A 21,023-nucleotide genomic window follows, 5' to 3' on the forward strand; every position below is an offset into this window, starting at 1 on the left:
ATGTTCAGTCTTCACGGCAACCAATTTTTCCAAGTCAACACCCAAGTAGCGAAGTCGATTGGCTGCTGCCACCAAATACAGAGCAACCTTGGCTATAGTGTATTGGAGATCATTAGACATATGGGAATGGGAAAGGAGTTCTAGAGACTCCAAAGTGGCGGGAGGAAACTGTGACAACCCTAAATTTCTATTATGTACAACATTTCAATTCAATAGAAGTCAGAACAGTCTCTGCTAACTTTCAAGCTTTTTAGAATAAGTTTGAGTCTTTTTAAGTTAGTACTTCGGAAGATACTAGGAGAGAGGATGCCCTAGGGTTGATTGTGCAACAATAATGTTCCAAAAACTCCAAGAGTTTGGAGTTTACGGCCCAAACGGTATTTGGACCTTAAAACCCTAGTGACTATATATATGGCACTTAGACATTTTTCACACTTTTTCACCATTTCAAGTTAGAACTCAAATCCTCTCAAGTAGCATCCGACTTTTCCTGCTTGATCTTCAACTTGTAAGTGTTTCTAGCCCTCGTAAGTTGATGTATTACTTAATCTAGTGATTTAACACACTTCCATCCATGAAATCAGTCCAAAAGGGTAGATCTTCAAGTTTCACCAAGAACACACACTAGTGTTCATGGACTTTTAGCACCTTTTCAAGCCTCTATCTTGTAAGTACTTCTATCCTAGAGTAACTTAAGGCTTGTTACACTTCCATATATCAAGAAATCACCCAAGAGACACCCAGATCAAGGTGTTTACGATCCAAGATGTTCTTGAACTGTAAACCCTAAAAAGGGTGCCAAAGTGTGCCCTAGTCACTTCTAAGCCTTGGAAACTAGCATAGATCCTTTCCTTGATGAGCTTAGCACTTGAAAACATCAAAATACCATAAACCATAGGAGTTTACGACCGTAAAACCAAAGGAAAATGGTATAAGGACCGTAAACTCCATTTAGGAGTGAAATGGTGCCCTAATCCCTTCCATAGGCTTATACTCCAAGTGGAAATGCTTCTAAGGACTTTTAGAGCTTCAAAACAACACATGGTCAAAAAAGCATGACTTTACGACCGTAAACTCAATGAGTTATGGTCACAAAACCGTAAACTCATATAAGGGGGTTCCCTTGAACCCTAAACTCAATAGCAATCTCCTACAACACTTAGATGCAATCCTTGGGACTTATAACACTTATATAAGGTGTTTAGCATGTCCTAGGATGTCTTAACTTTGTTGATTAGTTGTTTAAAGACTAATTGGATACATATATGTGATATTATATGTTAACTAGGATCCTTGTGTGTGTTCAAGACTTCACTTGACACCTAGCAATCCTGTTTCATCAGTTCATCCACACCACTCACTACAGGTGAGTTCATACCCCTTATTTAACCTTTTAAATGTTTTTAAATACTTTTACGGGGGGATACAAGTTGAACAATTATAGTTATTATATCAATCACATGTGATTAATAACTACCAAACAAGTGGTTTTCTTACTTTTCAAACTGTGTTATCAAACTATTTTGCTTCAAACTATTTTACAAACTCTTTTGCTTGTCAAATACTTTTACTTAAACTCTTTTTATACTTTTATATTGTCAAATGCATGCCTATGTATGTATAGTTATATAAGTAATGTTTAAAGGAATTAGGAAGACTAGCTCGCTTTATCTCCTTTTCCTCGTTGGGATGTGGCTTTAGGGCATCGGTTATTCGTCTGAAGGTCATCTAAATATTAGTTATATATTATGTATACATATATAGACATAAAAATTCTATCAGTCAATTCAATACCCTTGGATAGCAAGGGTATACATTCATGTTCATACGTACAAGTCATATTACTAGTAAACTATGATAGGCATAGTTTAGGGAGTTACTAATACTATTACTAGAACAAGGAATCATACAATGAGTCGGTTCATTCATGAGTCAATACTTGAAAGATAGAGAGAGAACATAATACAGCTAGTACACACAGTACATTTCAATACTTGCTAGATAGAGAGAGAACACACAATACAGCTAGTACATGCAGAACATTACAATACATACAGGCTAGACAGAGAAAGAACACACAATACAGCTAGCACATACATTACATATACATTCATGTAGTGATGTGAGCCACTAAACGGGGCATGGCACTACCTGCCATGACCATGTTTTGTATCCAAAATCTCCTTAATTTGGGAGCGTATGAGTTTGCGTATAGATCTATACTAGATTGACTATCCTACACCTTGCTGCTCGCTACAGTGGAACTTGCAAGTCTACGGGTGCCAAATGTCATTTCTTACGGCGTCTTATATCATCGTTTTACTAGAGTCGGTAGCAGGATACAGGACGATCACATGTTACTTTAAATAGCAATTGGTTCAAAGTAGTTAGTACAGCAGTAGTTACTTAGTACGACACTACAGTACTATAATATTTTTCCCATTACATTCACTTCGTGAACATTCACACGATGCACGGTAATGTAAAAACTATATTTTTGGTTACTGATAGTTGGATTTGGGAAAATACACACTCTTACAAGAGACACACACAGATACTAGATGCCTTGGTAGAAGGCTACTTTTAGTAGGAAACATAGGGTTTTCTAGGAGGTTCAAAACTTTTACATACCTATACTTCACATACTTACAAAAACTTTCTTACAAATACAGACACTAAAATACTTATGATCTCACCAGCTTTAAAGTCGATACTCTCTTTCAAAATAACTTGTATCCTCAGGTCACCAGTAGACAGGTACCGGTGCAAGGTTTAGAGAAGATGGAGCTCGTTCAAGACTCATCTTTCATTTTGATTTATATTTTGGTGTCTATATAACTTGACAGAACACACTTGTATGAAATTATATTATTAATGCAATGGATGATGTTGATTCTTGTGTACTACTTTGCCTTGTTGTGATACTGAACATGACGTCCTCCGCCCCAAAACGTTTCCGCCGTTCATGGTTTTGGGGTATGACATATTGATATCAGAGCATTGTTTATAGTGAATTGAGTATATCAACCCATAAAATATATACAGACTATAAATACAATTGGATTAAAATACTCTGACCAAGAGTTTATACTTTAAATAATAAAATATTTAATTAAGTATACATGCCTACATTCATACTAAAATCAGTGTCACTAGGACAGTACAAAAATATTACGATTATTGGGCAGTACAAGTAGAGTTAGAGACATATAGTCAAAACTGGGAAGATATAGCCTGATCAACTATATTATCTGAGGGTTAACTAGCATGTGCCTAAGTGTGGTTGTCAAGTTGCAACAAGTCTAAAAACTTACCCACAATACCAAAACGAGAACAATAGAACCTAAACCTAAAAATACTATAGGAGTATTGTGTGTTACTACAAGCTACTTATGTACTAGATTCTTATACCTCTTTTCTCGCATAGATAATATGGCTGGATTCCATCTTCCTGGAGACCCGTACTACCCTAACCACGAAAATGCAGGATGGCTGGAAGAAGAACCAGAAGATGATCACCCAATCCCTTTGGATGATCATGAAGCTGAAGGCTTTTCTGATGGTTCTGACTCAGAGCCAGAAGTCAACAACCTACCCCCAGCTGTTCAAAACCAAAACCCTTGTCCAGCATTTCAAGGTCCCACACCCTTGTGGGACACAAACTTGAATAGATGGAGTCAGGAACAAGATCAACCTATTCCCTACAACGGAGACTGAAGCTTCTACAACCTAACCGAGGGAGGTTCAGCTGATAGAGTCCTACCCATCATAGTTCGTAGGATTTCTCGGAACACAGAGCAAGGTCGAGCAGCTATCGTCCGAGTCATGGAGATTGACGCCAACTCTGGCGTTAACACAGTCCGCATTCTCCAGCTAGAGTCTGCGCATGAAAGGACTCTGGTCCACAATGCATCTCTTCAGATGGAACTCACTAAAACCCAAGCTGAAGTCAGGGAACTTCAATCTCAGCAAGCAAGATCTGATAGGCGCGTGAGGGACATAGAACGTCTTCTGTCGGAGTCAAGAACTCACTCTGGTAGTTCTCGTCGCTGATAGATTCTCATCAAATTCTCTCTTTTGGATATAACCTATTTATGTAAAACTCTGGTCTAATTCCCTATCTTCGTAAATCTTAGGCCTGTTAGCTTGTAGTCCTGTCAAAATTTTCCCATTTTGGTTGATGTAAGGCCTCCTTCTGTTGGCCATTTTTCCCGAACGTGTTACATCTGTAATTCCAGTAATATTGGCAGGCACCTAATCTCATGGGAATTATTATCCAAATGTTATCAGCTATTAGTTCTAGATCTGCATTCAATCTTACTGTTGGGCTATCAAGAGTTAGTCCATGAATCATTCTCATCAAGTTTTCCTTTCGATTTCTTATCAATATCTTCATCTTTGTAAACTTATAGTTCAAAGATGCCTCCACGTAAATCAACAAGACGCAATCCTCCCGCACCAACACCACCTACTCCTCAGTTCGACACGATAGCTCTAAATGATGTTGTAGTTGCAGCTGTGGCTACAGCCATGGCTCAATATCATACATACGGTTCCACTGGAAGAGGAACCCCTGTCCTATCTACTCATGGTGAAATCCTTGTGCGCTTGAAAGAGTGCTCCTACAAGGACTTCACCAACTGCAAGCCATTGTCCTTCAAAGGGACTGGCGGAGTCATTGCCCTCTCGCAATGGTTCGAGAAAACCGAATCAGTTTTAGAAAATTGCTCCTGTCCAGAGGAGAGCAAGGTCAAGTTTGCTGCTTGCACCTTTGAAACAAAAGCCCTAACATGGTGGAATAGCCATGTTCAATCACTTTCTCTCATAGTGGCTAATGTTATGAGCTGGGAAACTTTGAAAGACCTCATGATTGAGGAGTATTGTCTAAGCGGCGAGATCCAGAAGCTGGAGGAAGAACTGTGGAGCCTAACCATGAAGGGCTCCAATGTAGTCGCCTACACCGTCAGGTTCTGTGAGCTAGTAGCCCTCTATCCCAACATGGTTCATACCGAGGTAAAGAAGATCGAAAGATACATATGGGGGCTGGTGCCTCCATTCCAGGGAAATGTGTTGGCTTCAAACCCCACTACATTTGATAGTGCCAAGAGATTGGCACAGCGGCTCATAGATCATGGGGTTCGTACCCCGGCCGCAACAACAACCCTGGCCATCTCAGAACCTTCCAAAACCGCTGACCCCAAGCGGAAGTTCTGGGAGGACAAAAAGAAGACGAGGGCTGCCAAGAAGTAGCAGGTCGTGGCATATCTTGCTGTGATAGCACCTGCCACTGCTGTGCCGGTAAAGCAGTACGCTCGAAGTATGCCCAAGTGCAACAAATGCAACTTCCACCACGTTGGCGCCTGTCGGAAAATGCAGTGTTTGAACTGCAATGGGAAGGGGCGCACTGCCCGTTTCTGTAAAGCTCCGGTGAAGCCAATCAACCAAGTCCCGGTGCTGGAGTGGGCCAAACTTGCTACAGATGTGGTGAGGTAGGTCACTTCAAAAGGAACTGCCCGAAGGCAGGGTTTGCCGGTGGAGTGGCGAGAGCTCTGGCCATAGGCCATGAGGAAGCGGTTGTCGACCGCACTATGGTCACTAGTACGTTCCTCCTCGATAACTCTTATGCATGCATTCTATTTGATAGTGGAGCGGAGAGGAGTTTCGTGAACCAAAAAATTTCTCATTTACTTAAGCAAAAATCCCGAGCACTTAAAGAACCGTTCACTGTAGAAATGGCTAATGGAAAGACAGAGAGCACTAGCAGCATATTCACAGGGTGTACCCTAACTTTCGATAGCCATTCATTTTCGATCGATCTCATGCTATTCTCAATTAAAACTTTCAACGTCATTATCAACATGGATTGGTTGAGTTTTCATCGTGCCGACATCATGTGTTACGAAAAGGTTGTTCGCCTTAATCTGCTGTCTGGCGAAGCCCTAGTAGTTTATGGTGACAAACCCGGCACGAACCTTCATATCATCTCGAGCATTCAAGCTCAAAAATTCTAGCGAAAGGAATGTCGAGAATTCCTTGCTCATGTGGTCGATGTGAGCCAAGAAACGAAGGATATTTAGAACATTCCAGTAGTACGCGACTTTCCCGACATCCTTCCAGAAGAACTCCTAGGATTACCTCCGCAACGTCAAGTCGAGTTCCGAATCGACTTAGTTCCAGGAGCTACCCCCGTAGCCAAATTGCCCTATTCAATCAGAAAGAGCTCAACATGAGACAACGACGGTGGGTCGAGCTACTCAGTGATTACGAATGCGAAATTCGTTATCATCCGGGTAAAGCCAATGTAGTAGCTGACGCCCTCAGTCGGAAGGAATATTCTGGTCGTAGAATCAAATCATTGACTATGACTATCCATTCACACTTGTCCACACACATTAAGGCGGCTCAGCTCGACGCTTTGAAACCTGAAAATGTGGCGGGTGAATCCCTGAGAGGGATGGATAAGAACTTGGAGGTTAAGGGTGGCGGAGCTTATTATTTCATGGATTGGATCTGGACCCCGAAACTCAGTGGTTTCAGAGACTTGGTCATGAACGAGGTGCACAACACTCGTTATTCCGTGCACCCAGGTTCAGATAAGATGTATCTGGATCTTAAAAAGTTTACTGGTGGCCTGACATGAAAGCAGAAATTGCTACCTTCGTGAGTAAATGCCTTACTTGCGCCAAGGTCAAGGTCGAATACCAAAAACCCTCCAGTCTACTACAACAGCCTGAGATACCGGAATGGAAGTGGGAGCGGATCACTATGGATTTCGTAACCAAGTTTCCAAAGACAACGGGTGGACTTGATACCATATGGGTCAACGTCGACAGATTGACCAAGTCTGCACACTTCCTGCCTATCAAGGAAAGACACAAGATGGAGAAACATACAAGAACTTACATTAGAGAGATTGTACGACTGCATGGTGTTCCCTTATCCATTATCTCAGACAGAGATAGTAGATTCACTTCGAGGTTCTGGCAGTCGTTACAAAGTTCCTTAGGAACTAGGCTGGACATGAGTACATCCTACCATCCACAGACCGACGGACAAAGTGAGAGAACTATCCAAACCTCGGAAGATATGTTGTGAGCCTGTGTGATCGATATTGGGAAAGCATGTGATACTCATTTACCCCTTGTCAAATTTTCCTACAACAACAGTTATCACACGAGCATAAAGGTTGCTCCATTCGAGGCCCTCTATGGCTGAAAGTGCAGATCCCCTCTGTGATGGGCTGAGGTGGGTTATACCCAGTTAGCTAAAGGACGAGTTCCTGACAGCACTCTCACAGGTCCGGAGATCATACAGGAAATGACAGAAAAGATCGTTCAGATTTGTGAATGATTAAAAGCCTCTAGAGATCAACAGAAACACTACGCTGATAAACAAAGGAAACCGTTGGAATTCCAGGTGGGCGACCGCGTTCTATTGAAGGTCTCACCCTGGAAGTGCTTGATACGCTTTGGAAAGCATGGAAAGCTAAATCCAAGGTACATTGGGCCTTTCGAGATTCTTTCCAGAATCGGCCCAATAGCTTACAAACTTAACTTACCACGCGAACTCAGTAACGTACATTCTACCTTCCACGTCTCGAACTTGAAAAAGTATTTGTCCGACGAGACTCTTGTTATCCCACCCGACGAGATCCATATCAACAAGAGCCTCAACTTCGTGGAAGAACTATTAGAGATCATGGACCGGGAGGTCAAGCAAATGAAGAAAAGTCGTATCCCGATAGTGAAGGGTCGCTAGAACGCCAAGCGAGGACCTGAATTCACTTGGGAGCGATAGGATCAGATGAAAATGAAATCTCTTCTTCTTTTTACTTAGTTATTTGTAACTACTTATTTGCTTAAACTCTAATTTCGGGACGAAATTCCTTCTAACGGGGGGATGATGTGACAACCCGAAATTTCTATTATGTACAACATTTCAATTCAATAGAAGTCAGAACAGTTTCTGCTAACTTTCAAGCTTTTTGGAATAAATTTGAGTCTTTTTAAGTTAGTACTTCGGGAGATACCAGGAGAGAGGATGCCTTGGGGTTTATTGTGCAACAATAATGTTCCAAAAACTCCAAGAGTTTGGAGTTTACGGCCCAAATGGTATTTGGACCGTAAACCCTAGTGACTATATATATGGCACTTAGCCATTTTTCACACTTTTTCACCATTTCAAGTTAGAACTCAAATCCTCTCAAGTAGCATCCGACTTTTCCTCCTTGATCTTCAACTTGTAAGTGTTTCTAGCCCTAGTAAGTTGATATATTACTTAATCTAGTGATTTAACACATTTCCATCCATGAAATCAGTCCAAAAGGGTAGATCTTCAAGTTTTACCAAGAACACCAAGAACACACACTAGTGTTCTTGGACTTTTAGCACCTTTTCAAGCCTCTATCTTGTAACTACTTCTATCCTAGACTATCTTAAGGCTTGTTACACTTCCATATATCAAGAAATCACCCAAGAGACACCAAGATCAAGGTGTTTACGGTCCAAGATGTTCTTGAACCGTAAACCCTAAAAAGGGTGCGAAAGTGTGCCCTAGTCCCTTCTAAGCCTTGGAAACTAGCATAGATCCTTTCCTTGATGAGCTTAGCACTTGAAAACATCAAAAAACCATAAACCATAGGGGTTTACGACCGTAAACCCAAAGGAAAATGGTCTATGGACCGTAAACTCCATTTAGGAGTGAAATGGTGTCGTAATCCCTTCCATAAGCTTATGCTCCAAGTGGAAATGCTTCTAAAGACTTGTAGAGCTTCAAAAAAACACATGGTCAAAGTAGCATGAGTTTACAACCGTAAACTCATGAGTTTACGACCGTAAACTCAATGAGTTATCGTCACAAAGCCGTAAACTCATATAAGGGGTTTCCCTTGAACCCTAAACTCAATAGCAATGTCCTACAACACTTAGATGCAATCCTTGGGACTTATAACACTTATATAAGGTGTTTAGCATGTCCTAGGATGTCTTAACTTTGTTGATTAGTTTTTTAAAGACTAATTGGATACATATATGTGATATTAAATGTTAACTAGGATCCTTGTGTGTGTTCACGACTTCACTTGACACCTAGCAATCCTGTTTCATCAGTTCATCCATACCAGTCACTATAGGTGAGTTCATACCCCTTTTTTAACCTTTTAAATGTTTTTAAATACTTTTACGGGGGGGATACAAATTGAACAATTAAAGTTATTATATCAATCACATGTGATTAATAACTACCAAACAAGTGGTTTTCTTACTTTTCAAACTGTGTTATCAAACTGTTTTGCTTCAAACTATTTTATAAGCTCTTTTGCTTGTCAAATACTTTTACTTAAACTTTTTTATACTTTTATATTGTCAAATGCATGCCTATGTATGTATAGTTATATAAGTAATGTTTAAATGAATTAGGAAGACTAGCTCGCTTTATCTCCTATTCCTCGTTGGGATGTGGCTTTAGGGCATCGGTTATTCGTCTGAAGGTCATCTAAATATTAGTTATATATTATGTATACATATATAGACATAAAAGTTCTATCAGTCAATTCAATACCCTTGGGTAGGAAGGGTATACATTCATGTTCATACGTACAAGTCATATTACTAGTAAACTACGATAGGCATAGTTTAGGGAGTTACTAATACTATTACTAAGACAAGGAATCATACAATGACTCGGTTCATTCATGAGTCAATACTCGCTAGATAGAGAGAGAACACGATACAGCTAGTACACACAGTACATTTCAATACTTGCTAGATAGAGAGAGAACACACAATACATCTAGTACACGCAGAACATTACAATACATACAGGGTAGACAGAGAAAGAACACACAATACAGCTAGCACATACATTACATATACATTCATGTAGTTATGTGAGCCACTAAATGGGGCATGGCACTACCTGCCGTGACCATTTTTGTATCCAGAATCTCCTTAATTTGGGAGCGTATGAGTTTGCTTATAGATCTATACTGGATTGACTATCCTACACCTTGCTGCTCGCTACAGTGGGACTTGTGTCACACCCCAAAACCAAGAACGGCGGAAACGTACTGTGTGTACCGTATCACAACAATGTAAAGTAGACACTAAAGCATAAATCAAATTGAAAGATGAGTCTTGAACGAGCTCCATCTTCTCTAAACCTTGCATCTGTACCTGTCTATTGATGACCTGAGGATACAAGTAATTTTGAAAGCGAGTATCAGCTTTGAAGCTGGTGAGATCATAAGTATTTTAGTGTCTTAATTTGTATGTAAGAGTTTATATGTAAGAGTTTGTATGTACTGAAAATGTATGTAAATCGTAAGTAAGGAAAATATATATGAACGGTAAGTGTAAAAATGTTTGTAAAACAACTGTAACGTTTGAAAAACCCTAGAAATCCCTATGATTCCTACTATTATATAAAGAGTGTCTTCTACCAAGACCCAACTGTTCTTAATGTAGTCTTTTACCAAGACTTAACTGTTCTATATGTTCGTTTCTTGTAAAAGTGTGTAATTTTCCCAAGTGTAACTATCATTAACAAAATATAGTTTTTACATTTAATGTTTAAGTGAAAAGATCACTAAATATATGTAAAGGGAAAATTAATGTAGTACTGTAGTGTTGTATTATAGGAACTACTACTGTACTAACTACCTTAAACCGGATTTATATTAAGGTATCATGTGATTAATTGCACCATACTATTGACTGGTAACAACGACATACGTATGGTCGTAAAAAGAAATGACGTTTGGCACCCGCAGACCTGTAGGTCCGGCTGTAGCTAGCAGCAAGGTATAGGATAGTCAATCCAGTATAGATCTATACGCAAACTCACGCTCTCCCTCCAAGAGACTCTGGCTACAACTCGGGCCATGACATTTAAGTCATGCTCCGATACAGGATCACAATTTTGTCAACGTATTTATGTATATGTAATGTATTGTTACTCATTCTAGTATCGTTGTATATGTTCTCTTTCTAGTATAGTTGTATATGTTCTTCCTCTAGTATAGTTGTATATGTACTCATAGTAATGTAATGTATATGAACGTATGCCTTTGCTACCCAAAGGTACAGAACTGACTGAAAGGAACTATTATGTTCATATATGTATACATGATATATAACTAATATTTAAACGACCTTCGGACGGGTATCCGATATCCTATCAGACCACATCCAAATCGAGGAAAAGGAAACAAGGTGGATAGCCTTCCTAAGTCTTTTAAACATTACTTATATAACTATACATATATAGGCATGCAATTTATAATATAAAAGCATAAAATAAGTTTTGTAAAACCTTTGAACATAAATATTTTCTAAGAAAAGATCGACTTGATGTCGATCTATAAAACGGTTTTGATGGTGTGGGTTTGATAAAACGGTTTAGTATAAAGAAACATTTGTTTGAAACACAATTGTAAATAAGTTTGAAATGTAATAAATAGAGTAAAATGTACAGTTTAGTAAGGAGTTTTAAACATATAAAGTGTTTACGAAAATCATTTGAAGGAAACTGTTTGGTAAAACGGCTAATGAGTAGTAAATCATTTGAATGCTGCTTATTAATCACATGTGACATATATAATAAGTAGCATGATTCTACTTGTATCCCCCCCCCATAAAACATTTAAAAATAGTTAAAACATTGATTAAGGGGTATGAACTCACCTGTTGTGGGTGATACAGATGAACTGAAGAGGTAGGACCGCTAGGTGTCAAGTGAAGTCTTGAACACACTCTATGATCCTAGTTAACATATAATTTCACATATATGTAACAAATTAGTCTATAAACAACTAATAAACAAGTCACGACACCCTAGGACATGCTAAACACCTTTATCAAGTGTTATTAGCCTCTACGATTGCATCTAAATGTTTGTAGGGGAAGCTATTGTACGTAGAGCTCAAGAAAAACTCCGTATAGGAGTTCACAACCCTAATGGCACTACCAAATGAGTTTACAGTCATAAAATCATGAGTTTACGGCTGTAAGCTCATACTTAGGTCACCATTTGATGTTTGATGCTCTATAAGGCTCTAATAAGCATTTCTACTTAATTGCTTGGTCTATGGAAGAGTTTAGGGCATAATATAACTCCTTTTAGGAGTTTACGGCCCTGGGACCATATCCCTTGGAGATTACAGTCGTAATCTCCCTTGGGAGGATGTTTATGGTGTTTTCAAGTCCCTAAATTAACTAGGAACTAAACTAGGCTTTTCTACTTGGCTTTAGAAGAGTTTATGGCACCATTTGGCACCATTTTATGGAGTTCACGGCCCTAGAACCTTTTGGGCCGTGAACACCTTACTCTTGGTGTTCTAAGTGTGTTAGCTAGTCCTAAACTCATTTAGGTACATGCCCAAATTAGTCTCTTGGCTTAAGGAGGATTTTTAGGGCATTTTGGCACTTAAACATGGAGTTCACGACCCAAGAACCTCCTTGGCCATGAACTCATTTTCACCCTTTGATTCTTATTGATTTTGTGTCCTAAACATGCAATGGTGGCTTCTAGTTTGAGTTCCAAGGCTTTGAGGGACATTGGGACACTTTTGGCCCTTAAAATGGAGTTTACTCCCCAAGTGTTCTTGGGCGGTAAACTCCCAAATCTTGGGGTTTTGATTCGATTTTGAGGTTATAAACCATAATCTAAGCTATATAATACAACTAGATAGAAGTACTCACAATTTGGGATAAAAACCCGAAGATCCGTGAGAGAGAATTTTGGCTTTTCTCTAATTGGAAAAGTAACTAATGAATTATTTTGGTTCAGATTTCTATATATAGTCCTGGGATTTTTGGCAGAAAATATTTTTATTCCCGGAATGAACTCTAATATTCTAGAGGATTGGAATAACAGTGTTGCACAAAACCTTAGTGCATCCACTCTCCTGATATCTCCTTAAGTGTAAATCCTGAAAAAAAAAAACTGTCAAACTTATACCCAAAGTCTGGAATTTCACTGTAACTGTTCTAACTTCTATTGGCTTGATATGGTTTATTCAGAATGGAAATTTCGGGTAGTCACATCATCCCCCTGTTGAAGGGAATTTCGTCCCGAAATTAGAATTTAGGCAAGGAAGTAGGTACGAATGATCGAGTCATGAGGAGGAAACTTCCTAATTGATTGGTTCTAGCGCTCCTAAGTGAAATCGGGTTCTCGGTTGGTATCCCAACGAACCATCACTAATGGGCGACGATGTTGCCTTGTCCGCTTGACCTCTCGGTCGAGGGTCACTACGGTTCTAATACGAAGGCAAGGATCTCAACGAGTGGACTTACAAGAGTCCTAACGGAAAGGTATGGTTTCACGATCGAGACGCGAAGAGTAGAATGTACGTTACTGAGTTCGCGGAGTAGGTCTAGTGTGTGCGAGGTACAGGACCGATTCTGGTAAGAATCTTGGAGGTCCTAACTATATTTGATTTAGCTTTTCACGCGATACGAAGCGTATTAAGCCATTCCCAGGGTGAGTTTTCCTAAAGAACTTGGTTTCTCACTTGAAATCTCTAAAGTTTCCTTTTCTTGTTTAACTTCCCAGTCAAGGGCCACTCCTTGCTGGGTCAAGGTCGAAAGGGTTTCTGTAATTTACGAGGAGTTATGGACGAACTATGACAGTAGGTCAGTAAGACCTAGAATTTGGCGAATGTCTGTTGGCGTCTCTGGTGCCGACCAATTCCCAACGGTTTCGGATCAATTGACAGAGCACTCAAGAATTTCCACATCACTAATAGTGTGTCTTAGGAAATTTTGACTCTTCAATTCCAAAACTCGAGTTCAGAGAACTTTGCGAAAAGTATCTCCGAAGGTAATGTTTCCAGAGGTTCCTTCTTACCACGAGGGTAGATAAGTAAGTCATTACATGGAGAAATGACGAACTGATCCAAGTAAGAAAGACGTACCCTACTCATTTAGCTCATGAAAGCTATAGGCGTATTGGTCCTATCCGAAGGGTATCACTACGGACTCGAAGTGTCTGCATCGAGTTAGAAAGATAGTCTTCCGGACATCCTTCCCTAGCACTCGAACTGGTGATATTCGGATCTCAGATCCATTTATGAAAGTAATTCTTTCCTTGCGTTTGCTCAACCATTTCATATATGCGAGGCAGAGATAACGATTACTAATGAAAAATCTTGACGGAGTCCTCGATATCCGAGGCACATACGATGCAATCCGTCGATCTCTGGAAGAATAAGACCGGGGTTCTCCAGGGTGAGAAGCCTAGTCTTCTAATTCTATTTCTATGTAGTTCGATAAGTTGTCTATAATGTTCTTGTATCTCCGGAGTGTTTAGGCTGTAGGGAAATCTGTTTACGGGAGTCATATTGGCTTCTAAGTTTGTTCACATGACGATGTGATTACTCATAGTCTTGAGCAGTTCTCCGTCCTGAAGTTCATATTAGAATTCATACATGGTTTCACAATCACAATCTCGTGTATACGAGTCGTATATAATTAAGATTGAAAAGGTAGTCGAATAACTAATTCTTCTTTAAGCTCACATCCCATCGAGGAAAAAAAAGTTAAAGTGGAATCATCAATTCTAAACATGTAGAACCTTGATTATATATCACTCTTATGTATACATTCCTCAGTGAACGGTCAACTGCATGAATCCTTGGATTAAACTTGACGTACTGCAAGAGTGGTACTTCGGGGGTTTCTTCGGAAAAGAGAAGAACTATGAGGTACTCCTTGCATGAGTACTTCGGTGTTCTGATATGATGGCTTCGCTGGAAAAACAATCTAAAAGAAAGAGATGTACGTATGAAGCTGATTGTTTCTTGATGACGACATGGTTCTGTTAGCACGAAAGATAAGGATTTTGTGAGCGATTCTGGTTGACCCTAGATGTACTTCGATTGCTCAATCAAAGAGTAAGAGTATGTTCTTGAAAAGTTGACCTACATCCCTATGATGCAGTCCTAGTAATGAGTAGAAGTAAGTTCGTAGAAAGGTCTCAAGACGTTTATCGTTCAAGCCGAGGTATCATGGGTTGGTGAATAACAGGATCCAACCACTAAAGGAGACTTGGAAATGTCTCCGGAGCTAAATTACTATAGTCTAATGACTTGACTAAAGCATGTTTCAGATAGACTCCAATGAAAGTATGATGAGGGTACTTGAATGAAGAATGACACAGAAGTTAGCCGGCTGTCAATATCTTTGATATTCGCGACATAAAGATTCAGGAAAATGACCTTGTAAAGGTCTTACATCATATCCAGAGAAGATAGTTCTTGACAGCATAAAGTCCTAACTAAAAGTACTTACAGTACAAGATAATTTCATAGAAAATGCCACATCGGGAAAAGACAGAAAATGATTACTTTCTAACAAGGAAAGTAAGGTAAAGAATCTACTACTGGCGACGATCATCCCTCAGGTGAACTCTCAGTTCAGCCAGTTGACGTTCTACATCAAGTAGGTGTCTTTCGTACACCCTCTGGCGTACTCGGAGTCCTATGACTTCGGCTCGTGATTCAACTAGTGCTTGAAGCAGGGTTTCATAGTTTCTCTCTGATCTCTCGCGAGCATCTTCTAGACGAATGGTGCGGAGGGTATGCATTCTCGCATCGGCGACAACTTCGGTAATCTGATGTAGGGCTGTCCTGCCTTGAATCTCATTTCGGGCCACTCTGCGGACCAATATTGGTAGGGTTTTGTCTGCTGAGCCCCCATTGCTTAGGTCATAAAAGCTTCGGTCACCATTAAATGGCATGGGCTGATCTTGTCCTTGGCTCCATGTTTCCAAGCATTCCACCCACTCAGGCGTCGGGCCATGAAAAGTCGGACGAGGGTTAGGAATTGGAACGGGAGCTGCCGGGGGTAGGTTCTCAACCTCGGGTTCGGAGTTAGAATTGTCTAAAAGGTCTTCATCATGGTGATCATTCAAAGGGATAGGATGATCATTCTCTGGTTCTTCTCCAACCATCCAGCAATGACCTCATTCGGGAGGTACTAGTTGCCGTAGGGATGGAGTCCAGCCATGTTATCTATGCGATAATTGGGGTAAGAAAATAATTATTAGACGAACTATCTAGATAATTATTTAGAAAATCTTCATCAGTTACATCGCTATTTGTGAAGTGCATACCAGTTATATGTAATCAAAACAGGATAGGCCTTCGAATAAGTGACCTTAACTCCATATTCACACATAATAGGGGTGAAGTAAAATTTTCACGGATTCTAAGTCTATAACATCCTAATTACATATATCCTTAGTGTATCCACTTAGCAACTATCAACTTAGTAATGAAGATCCCGTTTTAGTTCTCAGGTATAACGTACTTATAGTAACACCAAATACTCCTATAGTATTTTAAGTGTAATGTTATGTTCTACTGTTCTCATTGTGGTAGGGTTGGTAAGATTTTAGCATTGTTACAACCACAAAATTAAACTTAGGCACATGCTAGTCAATCCTCGGATAATATAGTTGATCAGGCTATATCTTCCCAGTTTTGACTATATGTCTCTAAGTCCACCTGTGTTGCCCAACAATCGTAATTCTTTTGTACTGTCCTAGTGACACTGATTTTAGTATGAATGCAGGCACCTATACTTTATTAAATATTTTATTATTCAAAGTATAAACTCTTGGTCAGGGTGTTTTAATCCCAATTGGGTTTATAGTTAGTATATCTTTTATGGGTTGATATACTTAATTCACTATAAACAATGCTCTGATACCAATCTGTCACACCCCAAAACCAAGAACGGCAGAAACGTTTTGGGCGGAGGACATCATGTACAATATCACAACAATGTAAAGTAGTAAACAAGAAACAACATCATCTATTGCATTAATAATATAATTATTATACAAATGTGTTCTGTCAAATTATAATAGACACTAAAGCATAAATCAAAATGAGAGATGAGTCTTGAACGAGCTCCATCTTCTCTACACCTTGCATCTGTACCTGTCTATTGATGACCTGAGGATACAAGTAATTTTGAAAGTGAGTATCAGCTTTGAAGCTGGTGAGATCATAAGTATTTTAGTGTCTTAATTTGTATGTAAGAGTTTGTATGTAAGAATTTGTATGTATTGAATATGTATATAAATCGTAAGTAAGGAAAATGTATATGAACGGTAAGTGTAAAAATGTTTGTAAAACAACTGTAATGTTTGAAAAACCCTAGAAATCCCTATGATTCCTACTATTATATAAAGAGTGTCTTCTACCAAGACCCAACTGTTCTCAATGTAGTCTTTTACCAAGACTTAACTGTTCTATATGTTCGTTTCTTGTAAAAGTGTGTAATTTTCCCAAGTGTAACTATCATTAACAAAATATAGTTTTTACATTTAATGTTTAAGTGAAAAGATCACTAAATATATGTAAAGGGAAAATTAATGTAGTATTGTAGTGTTGTATTATAGGAACTACTGTTGTACTAACTACCTTAAACCGGATTTATATTAAGGTATCATGTGATTAATTGCACCATACTATTGACTAGTAACAACGACATACGTATGGTCGTAAAAAGAAATGGCGTTTGGCACCCGCAGACCTGCAGGTCCGGCTGTAGCTAGCAGCAAGGTGTAGGATAGTCAATCCAGTATAGATCTATATGCAAACTCACGCTCTCCCTCCAAGAGACTTTGGCTACAACTCGGGCCATGACATTTAAGTCATGCTCCGATACAGGATCACAATTTTGTCAACGTATTTATGTATATGTAATGTATTGTTACTCATTCTAGTATCGTTGTATATGTTCTCTTTCTAGTATAGTTGTATATGTTCTTCCTCTAGTATAGTTGTATATGTACTCATAGTAATGTAATGTATATGAACGTATGCCTTTGCTACCCAAAGGTACAGAACTGACAGAAAGGAACTATTATGTTCATATATGTATACATGATATATAACTAATATTTAAACGACCTTCGGACGGGTACCCGATATCCTATCAGACCACATCCAAATCGAGGAAAAGGAAACAAGGTGGATAGCCTTCCTAAGTCTTTTAAACATTACTTATATAACTATACATATATAGGCATGCTTATAACAGAATCTCTATGTAAACGTAATCATGAAATCGTATAGTAATGTACCATGTGTACTAGCTGTAATGTATGTTCTCTCTATCTAGCAAGTATTGACTCATGAATGAACCGACTCATTGTATGATATTGCGTTCTAGTAATAGTTCTAGTATCTTCCTAAACTACCCATATGGTAGCTTACTAGTAATATAACTGGTACGTATGAACATGGATGTATACCCTTGCTACCAAGGGCATTGGATGAACTGGAAAGACCTTTTATGACTATATATGTACACATGATATATAACTAATATTTAAACGACCTTCGGACGGGTACACGATATCCTATCAGACCACATCCAAATCAAGGGAAACGAAACAAGGTGGATAGCCTTCCTAAGTCTTTTAAACATTACTTATATAACTATACATATATAGGCATGCAATTTATAATATAAAAGCATAAAATAAGTTTTGTAAAACCTTTGAACATAAATATTTTCTAAGAAAAGATCGACTTGATGTCGATCTATAAAACGGTTTTGAAGGCATGGGCTTGATAAAACGGTTTAGTATAAAGAAACATTTGTTTGAAACACAATTGTAAATAAGTTTGAAATGTAATAAACAGAGTAAAATGTACAGTTTAATAAGGATTTTTAAACATATAAAGTGTTTACGAAAATCATTTGAAGGAAATTGTTTGGTAAAACGGCTAATGAGTAGTAAATCATTTGAATGCTGCTTATTAATCACATGTGATTGATATAATAAGTAGCATGATTCTACTTGTACCCCCCCCTCCCCATAAAACATTTAAAAATAGTTAAAACATTGATTAAGGGGTATGAACTCACCTGTTGTGGGTGATACGGATGAACTAAAGAGGTAGGACCGCTAGGTGTCAAGTAAAGTCTTGAACACACTCTATGATCCTAGTTAACATATAATTTCACATATATGTAACATATTAGTCTATAAACAACTAATAAACAAGTCAAGACACCCTAGGACATGCTAAAAACCTTTATCAAGTGTTATTAGCCTCTACAATTGCATCTAAATGTTTGTAGGGGAAGCTATTGTGCGTATGGCTCAAGAAAAACTCCGTAAGGGAGTTCACGACCCTAATGGCACTGCCAAATGATTTTATGGTCGTAAAATCATGAGTTTACGGCTGTAAGCTCATACTTAGGTCACCATTTGATGTTTGATGCTCTATAAGGCCCTAATAAGCATTTCTACTTAATGGCTTGGTCTATGGAAGAGTTTAGGGCATAATATAACTCCTTTTAGGAGTTTACGGCCCTGGGACCATATCCCTTGGAAATTATGGCCGTAATCTCCCTTGGGAGGATGTTTATGGTGTTTTCAAGTCCCTAAATTAACTAGGAACTAAACTAGGCTTTTGTACTTGGCTTTAGAAGAGTTTATGGCACCATTTGGCACCATTTTATAGAGTTCACGACCCTAGAACCTTTTGGGCCGTGAACACCTTACTCTTGGTGTTATATGTGTGTTAGCTAGTCCTAAACTCATTTAGGTACATGCCCAAATTAGTCTCTTGGCTTAAGGAGGATTTTTAGGGTATTTTGACACTTAAACATGGAGTTCACGGCCCAAGAACCTCCTTGGCCGTGAACTCACTTTCACCCTTTGATTCTAATTGATTTTGTGTCCTAAACATGCAATGGTGGCTTCTAGTTTGAGTTCCAAGGCTTTGAGGGACATTGGGACACTTTTAGCCCTTAAAATGGAGTTTACTCCCCAAGTGTTCTTGGGCGGTAAACTCCCAAATCTTGGGGTTTTGATTCGATTTTGAGGTTATAAACCATAATCTAAGCTATATAATACAACTAGATAGAAGTACTCACAATTTGGGATAAAAAACCGAAGATCCGTGAGAGAGAATTTTGGCTTTTCTCTAATTGGAAAAGTAACTAATGAATTATTTTGGTTCAGATTTCTATATATAGTCCTGGGATTTTTGGCAGAAAATATTTTTATTCCTAGAATGAACTCTAATATTCTAGAGGATTGGAATAACAGTGTTGCACAAAACCTTAGTGCATCCACTCTCCTGATATCTCCTTAAGTGTAAATCCTGAAAAAAAAAATGTCAAACTTATACCCAAAGTCTGGAATTTCACTGTAACTGTTCTAACTTCTATTGGCTTGATATGGTTTGTTCAGAATGGAAATTTCGGGTTGTCACAACTTGCAAGTCTATGGGTGCCAAATGTCATTTCTTACGGCGTCTTACATCGTCGTTTTACTAGAGTCGGTAGCAGGATACTGGTCGATCACATGTTACTTTAAATAGAAATTGGTTTAAAGTAGTTAGTACAGCAGTAGTTACTTAGTACGACACTACAGTACTATAATATTTTTCCCATTACATTCACTTCGTGATCATTCACACGATGCACGGTAATGTAAAAATTATATTTTTGGTTAATGATAGTCGGATTTGGGAAAATACACACTCTTACAAGAGACACACACAGATACTAGATGCCTTGGTTGAAGGCTACTTTTAGTAGGAAACATAGGGTTTTCTAGGAGGTTCAAAAATTTTACATACCTATACTTCACATACTTACAAATACTTTCTTACAAATACAAACACTAAAATACTTATGATCTCACCAGCTTTAAAGCCGATACTCTCTTTCAAAATAACTTGTATCCTCAGGTCAACAGTAGACAGGTACTGGTGCAAGGTTTAGAGAAGATGGAGCTCTTTCAAGAATCATCTTTCATTTTGATTTATATTTTGGTGTCTATATAACTTGACAGAACACACTTGTATGAAATTATATTATTAATGAAATGGATGATATTGTTGCTTGTTTACTACTTTGCCTTTTTGTGATATTGAAAATGACGTCCTCCGCCCCAGAACGTTTCCGCCGTTCATGGTTTTGGGGTGTGACAGAAACGCATGACAACACCACTCGTGGGCGCTGGAATTATACGTCAGAAGGGACCCA

Source organism: Lactuca serriola, chromosome 4 (genome assembly GCF_051521515.1).
Source record: "Lactuca serriola cultivar US96UC23 chromosome 4, Lser_US96UC23_V15, whole genome shotgun sequence".
In the NCBI taxonomy this organism is placed as follows: domain Eukaryota; kingdom Viridiplantae; phylum Streptophyta; class Magnoliopsida; order Asterales; family Asteraceae; genus Lactuca; species Lactuca serriola.